The sequence below is a fragment of the Scyliorhinus torazame genome, chromosome 5 (assembly GCF_047496885.1).
Source record: "Scyliorhinus torazame isolate Kashiwa2021f chromosome 5, sScyTor2.1, whole genome shotgun sequence".
NCBI lineage: Eukaryota > Metazoa > Chordata > Chondrichthyes > Carcharhiniformes > Scyliorhinidae > Scyliorhinus > Scyliorhinus torazame.
In genome coordinates this window covers 95,231,010-95,237,170 of record NC_092711.1, presented here as the reverse complement: position 1 = coordinate 95,237,170, position 6,161 = coordinate 95,231,010, and the positions used below count along the sequence as shown (strand labels likewise).

General features: G+C 45.2%; 1 long non-coding RNA gene across 1 annotated transcript; it reads right to left on the bottom strand.

Moving 5' to 3' along the window:
* Positions 1-238: 238 nt before the first annotated feature.
* LOC140419016 (uncharacterized) lies at positions 239-3,758 on the bottom strand. Its single transcript, XR_011945483.1, has 2 exons — positions 3,726-3,758; positions 239-2,903 (listed from the first exon to the last, which is right to left on the bottom strand). It is a non-coding gene; the product is annotated as an uncharacterized lncRNA (long non-coding RNA).
* Between the last annotated feature and the right edge of the window lie 2,403 nt (positions 3,759-6,161).

Below are 6,161 nucleotides of genomic sequence, written 5' to 3'. Positions count from 1 at the left end.
GGGGGCGGAGCATCAGAAAAACGGTGTCCCCTCTGATTCCAGCATAAAAATGGATTGTCCGGCCAATCGCCAAACGCAATTTCGGCGATCGGAGAATCCAGCCTCTTATGGGCCAGGGTTTAGAGAACACCAAAGTATATCATGGAGTTCATCTGACCCACAACTTTAAATAGATTGTGGTTATGGGGAGCACAAGGGCCCACTTTACAGGTGTGATGCAACAGAGAGCTAAAGTATGTTTAAAACAAAACAATGTTTATTCTATGAATCCAGTTAACATTTTATAAACACACAGTAAACAATTTATCAACTACCAATCCTGACCACTCCCCCCAAAAGAATACAGTACTCTATAGATCACCCTTGATAACTTTCCAAACAACATCCATAAGGTAAATCCTTTTTAAAATAAAGACAGCAGGTTTAAATGCTCTACAGAAACAGGTATTACTTTGGAATCATCAATGATCATGAGACATGGGAGAAGAATTAGGCCTCTCGGCCCATCGAGTCTGCTCCGCCATTCAATCATGGCTGATATTTTTCTCATCCCCTCATACTCATGAAGAAGGAGCTTTTAAAGATTGAGTCACAGTAACTGTCACCTTGTTCAAAATCAAACTAAACTCACTGTCTTTACCAAGGAGATAGGTGCTATCTGTAAAGTCTCAGGCAAGCGACCACTCGGAAGCGATGACTGTAGAAAAGTTTAGATTTATTCCTCTTACTATTTACATCTTCTACTCACCAAAGGGTGTCCCGCGTCTACCCACAGCTGGGTCAGGATATTTATGTTCCAGCAGTCTGAGGAAAACGTGTGGCAGCTCCCCCTCCCCTCACTCAGGTGAGGCCACAGGGACTCTGAGGTTGCAGATCCCTGGGCCTTCTGTAGGGTTAGAACACTACCCAGGCCATGGAGACATGCTAGGAAACCCTGTCCCTTGATCAGTTCAAAATTGAGGAAGTGTTGAAGTGAGAATGTAAATTACAGCAGCGCTGGCAATAATCTCCGAGTCATTCCTGGAGGTGCCAGAGGACTGGAGAATTGCAAATGTTATGCACTTGTTCAAAAAGGACAGTTCCAACAATTACAGCCCAGTTAGTTTTGAATATCCTGGGAAAGGAGTTCACTAAAATCAGCAACAAGCCAGCCTCTTGTGCGGTTTTGGTTTCTGTTTCTCTTCCTGCACAATAAAACCCTGAGCTCATGTTTACAATGATCCACTTCCCAATCAGAGATCTGAGGCTTCATTAATTTCAGCCCAAAGTGTAACCACAGGAAGAGGAGGCTTTGCAAACATCCCATCCTGAATGATGAGATTCAGTACAGATCCAGTACATCAGTCAAAATAACTGGCTCTTGTGTTTAGTGGTCCCGGGAGTGTTCCCAATACCTTCCCTGGATCCTAGGGTTCGGAAACACTCTGGAAGGTGTGGGGAGCTGGGGCCTGTCCATGGGAGTAACTGAATGTATGAGAACTGGATTAAAAAGGAGAAAAGACCCGAAAATGGAGCAGTTGGGAACAGGATACCAATTAGTTTCCTCTTATCCTCGAGAAATTACTGGCCCTGCTGTGTGTCTGAAAAAACATAAATTCATTTGACACAGATCAGAATATTAAACTGCAGCAAACAGTTTTTGTTTGTGAACTCTCTGGTGTCTTAAGAGGTGGGACGAGTGGATGAATGTCTTCCCACAGTCAGAGCAAAGAAACGGCCTTTCCCCAGTGTGAACTCGCTGGTGTGTCAGAAGATTGGATGGATGAATGAATCCCCTCCCACACGTGGAGCAGGTGAACAACCTCTCCCCAGTGTGAACTCGCTGGTGTTTCTGGAGGCTGGATGACAGGGTGAATCCGTTCCCACACACAGTACACCTGAATGGCCTCTCCTCATTGTGAACTCGCTGGTGTGTTAGCAGATCAGTTGAGGTTTTGTAAATCTTCTCACATTCAGAACATTTGAAAAGTCTTTTATCCGTGTGAACCAGTTGGTGTTTAGCAAGGTGGGATGATCGTGAGAATCCCTTCCCCCATACAGAGCAGGTGAATGGCCTCTCCCCATTGTGGACTCTCTGGTGTATCAGCAATTCACTTGTGGTTTTATAACTCTTCTCACATTCAGTACATTTGAAAGGTCTGTTATCAGTGTGAACCAGTCGGTGTGTCATGAGGTAGGATGATCGGGTGAATCCTTTCCCACACACAGAGCAGATGAATGGCCTCTCCCCAGTGTGAGTACGTTCATGTTCAATGAGTGTCTATGATCGTATGAACCGCTTCGCACAGTGAGAGCAACTGAATTGTCTCTCGGTGGGAACAACCTGGTGCGTAACCAAGTCCTTGGAGCTTTTAGAGTTGTTATCACAGCCTGAGGGCTTAAAGAGCCTCTCGTCAATGTGAACTTGCTGGTGTGTCAGCAGGTGGGATGACTGAATGAATCCCATCCCACATATGGAGCAGATGAATGGCCTCTCCCCAGTGTGACTGTGTCGATGATTTTCAAGCAGGGATGGATAATTTAATCCCTTTCCACAGTCCCCACATTTCCACGGTTTCTCCATGGCGTCAGTGTTGTTGTGTCTCTCCAGGATAGGTGATCAGTTGAAGTCTTGTCCACACACAGAACATGTGTAGTTTCTCCTCACTTTTAATGGTGTGATATTGTTTCTGGCTGTCTAACTGGTTACAGCTCTTTCCACAGTCAGTTCACTGGGACACTCACTCAGGTGCTTTTCCAGTCACACTGATATTTGAAATCTTTTCCCATGAACAGAACAGAGAAACATTTCTCCTTCCACATTTTTCGATGTTATTCAGATTCTGATGTAGCGAGTGATTCTGTTAGATCTCTGCGATGTTTTATTTGAGTTTCCCACTTGCAAAATTTCCTCTTCTAATACCCTGTAAGTTTACAAACATCATCACTGTACAGTATATTAGAAATTCAGAACAGACAATTCCAGTTTCTATGGAGTAACCTCTGACCTCTTGTTACCCCAAATATGTGGGGCAAACAAACTGAAAGAAGACAAAATTAGCAACAAAAGCAAAGGGAAGCTTCCGAACTCAACCAGAACGTTGTTTCCAGTGTCTTGTAGTTGTTCTGTAGCCTGAAGTTCCCAACAGTTGTGGAAGGTAGCAAGCGTACCAGTGGACACCACTGCTCCCTTTCCAGACAGGCTGTTAGGCAGTGTGACAGCCACCGAACCTCCATAGGGACTGCAAATTCAGCTCCAACAAATTTGTGTTAACCAGGTCCAAGAACAGGTCTAGGAGAAGTACTTCTGATTTACCCAGCCTCTTCCAAGGATTCGGAGCCAAGTGTAAGCAAAGTTGAAGAGCAACCCCTTCTGGAAACTATACAGAGGCTGCAACCTCTCACATTGAACAGAAACATGGCTCCATGCACTCTTCTGCACTGCAGCCTGGGGATGAGTGAAGTTGTTAAACAATCTGTGACCCGGTCTCTAGTATTCCCCGAGCACTAGGACCCGGGCGGGAATAGAGAACCCGAAGCCCACAAACCACCCGCGCATGCGCACCGATTCAATTGAATCAAGATGGCGACCGTCAAGCCGGGCCTGTTCCCGGGAAAACGACCCGAAGCTGCAAACGCAGGACTTCCAGGTACGTATTCCTGGTTTAGGGCTTTCACCCGGTGTTTAGACACTCTCCCCATCCAGACCCGGCTCCATCGCTTCCTCCAGGTTTCCGCTTCCTTACCCGCTGCCCATGAGACAAAGAACCGTCTCTCTCGCAGGCGCCATCACACACTGCGCATGCTCCAATTCCGCTAGATATTACGCCTGGGCATTGCTGTCCTGCGGTGCAGATAGGGAACATTCACCACCGCGGGGAATGCTGGGTATAGAGTCCGCCATCGATAATCCCAATTACGTGATTAGTGATTTTTGTTTGTTACGTTGTGAAAGTTGGGGCTGGTGGGACAACCAATAAAATTCGGAATATAATCATAGGTAAATCCAAGTGAGCAGACCCTCAATTATCAACCAGAAAGAAAAGTAGTGGAAATTAATGAAACACCAGCCATCCAAGTATGGAAAATAGATATATAATGAGGGAAATCAATTTATGTATCTTTAATGAACATCGAAAAGCAAAGAGGAAGATTAAAGATCTTTAAACACCTCACACACTGGGCAAGAAATGTCTTGAAACGCAAAACAGGAGCTTCAGGAAATCAATACTGACCTTGGGTAGAGTGCTCTTTCCAAGAGCCGGTGCAGACTCGATGGGCCGAATTGCCTCCTTCTGCGCTGTAAATTCTATGAAAACCCTGACAAATATGAAACTACTAGGTTGATGGAAGACATTTTAAAATTACAAATTGTTTACCAGGGATTCACACTCACTCACTTAACTTGCGAATTCAGGTTCCAGCCCTCAAGTCTGGCAACAGACCTTACTGCTCCCTTGCCCCTCCGGCCTCTGAGCACCTCTTGCTGCTGTTTCCCAGGACAATCAGTGTCGACTCTCCAACATTACTCTGTCAAATGGAGTTCAGAGGCTCAGAGGAAAAAAAAGAATGAGGACATGGATCTGAATTTGGAAATACAGTTAAAGAAACATGATTCCATTTGTAAACTGAAGTATTTTCATTGAAATTCAAAGTACTTGATTTCAATTAACACATTCATTTTGCCTGACACTTGTGGGCAATGGGAGTAAATTATGCTCATTATTTTATATCAATCTACTTTTCTATGATTTTGACACATAATCTTTCTTTTTTATCACATTTAAATGGTGGACTTTGAGCTGAAAAATCATCAACGCAGTCACAATGGTGAGATGCCGTTCAGTTGTACTGAATGTGGGAAAGCATTTACACATTCATCCACCCTGGTGACACACCAGCAAGTTCACACTGGGGAGAGGCCATTCACCTGTTCCGTGTGTGGGAAGAGATGCATGTTTTTATCTGGGCTGCGGAGATACCAGCAAGTACACAATGACAAGAGATGGTTTCATTGCTCTGACTGTGATAGGAGCTTTAAATGTTTGTATGGGCTGAGGGAGCACCAGCACATTCACACTGGTTACTCACCATTCAGCTGCTCTCACCGCACAAAGAGCTTCAGCAGATCGTCCAGCCTGTTGATACATCAGCGAGTTCACACTGGGGAGAGGCCATTCACTTGTCATGTGTGTGAGAAGGGATTCATTAATTCATCCAATCTGCTGATACACCGGCGAGTTCACGCTGGGGAGAGACCTTTTAAATGCCCAGACTGTGGGAAGAGCTAACAAAGTTCTGGAGACCTGGTGCACCATCAACGTGTTCACACTGATGAGAGACCGTTCAGGGGCTCTCACTGCGGGGCTGGGTTCAGGCGATCATCTGACCTCAGTGTACATCAGCGAGTTCACACTGGGGCGAAGCCGTTTTCCTGCTCCGAATGGGGAAAGGGATTTGTTCGTTCATGCAACCTGTGGAGGCACCTGCAAGTTCACAGTGGAGAGAGGCTGTTCACTTGATCTGTGTGTGGGAAGAGATTCACTCGTTAATCCACTCTGCTGACACACCAACAAGTTCACAAGTGACTGCAGGGGTTGGATTCTGCTGTTATTCCTCCTGTTAATCATGTCCAGAACTGAACCATGTTCATTATGACCATTGGGATCTGTTTCTGAAGATTTGAATAAACTCCAGCCCAGTTAAAATTATTCAGATTCTGGATAACTGTCAAATCAGCTTTATCTTAAACACAAAGATAAAAGCAAATTACTGCAGACGCTGGAACCTGAAACAAAAACAGAAAATACAGGACAATCTCAGCAGGTCTCTCCAAGATGCTCTCCACAGAGGCTGCCAGACCACCTGAGATTGTCCAGTATTATCTGTTTTGTATTAAACACAGTGTGAGTGTGTTATGTCTTTTTTAATATGTGAAGACAAGTTAGTTCCTTTCAAAAAGTTCTCTGTTGTTTCACAACAACTAGTGTGTGCACAACAAGATCCGAACAGCAAGGAGACAAGCGACCGATTGATCCAGTTTTCTGGTGGTGTCAGTTAAAACATGAATGCTGGTCCCACTGGACCAGGAAATCTCCCCTGTGGACAGTGTGTGGAGCTGCTGAGCTCTCCCAAGCTGAAAGTGGAGCTGATTGAGCTGTTGCGCCTGCAGTGAACCGTGA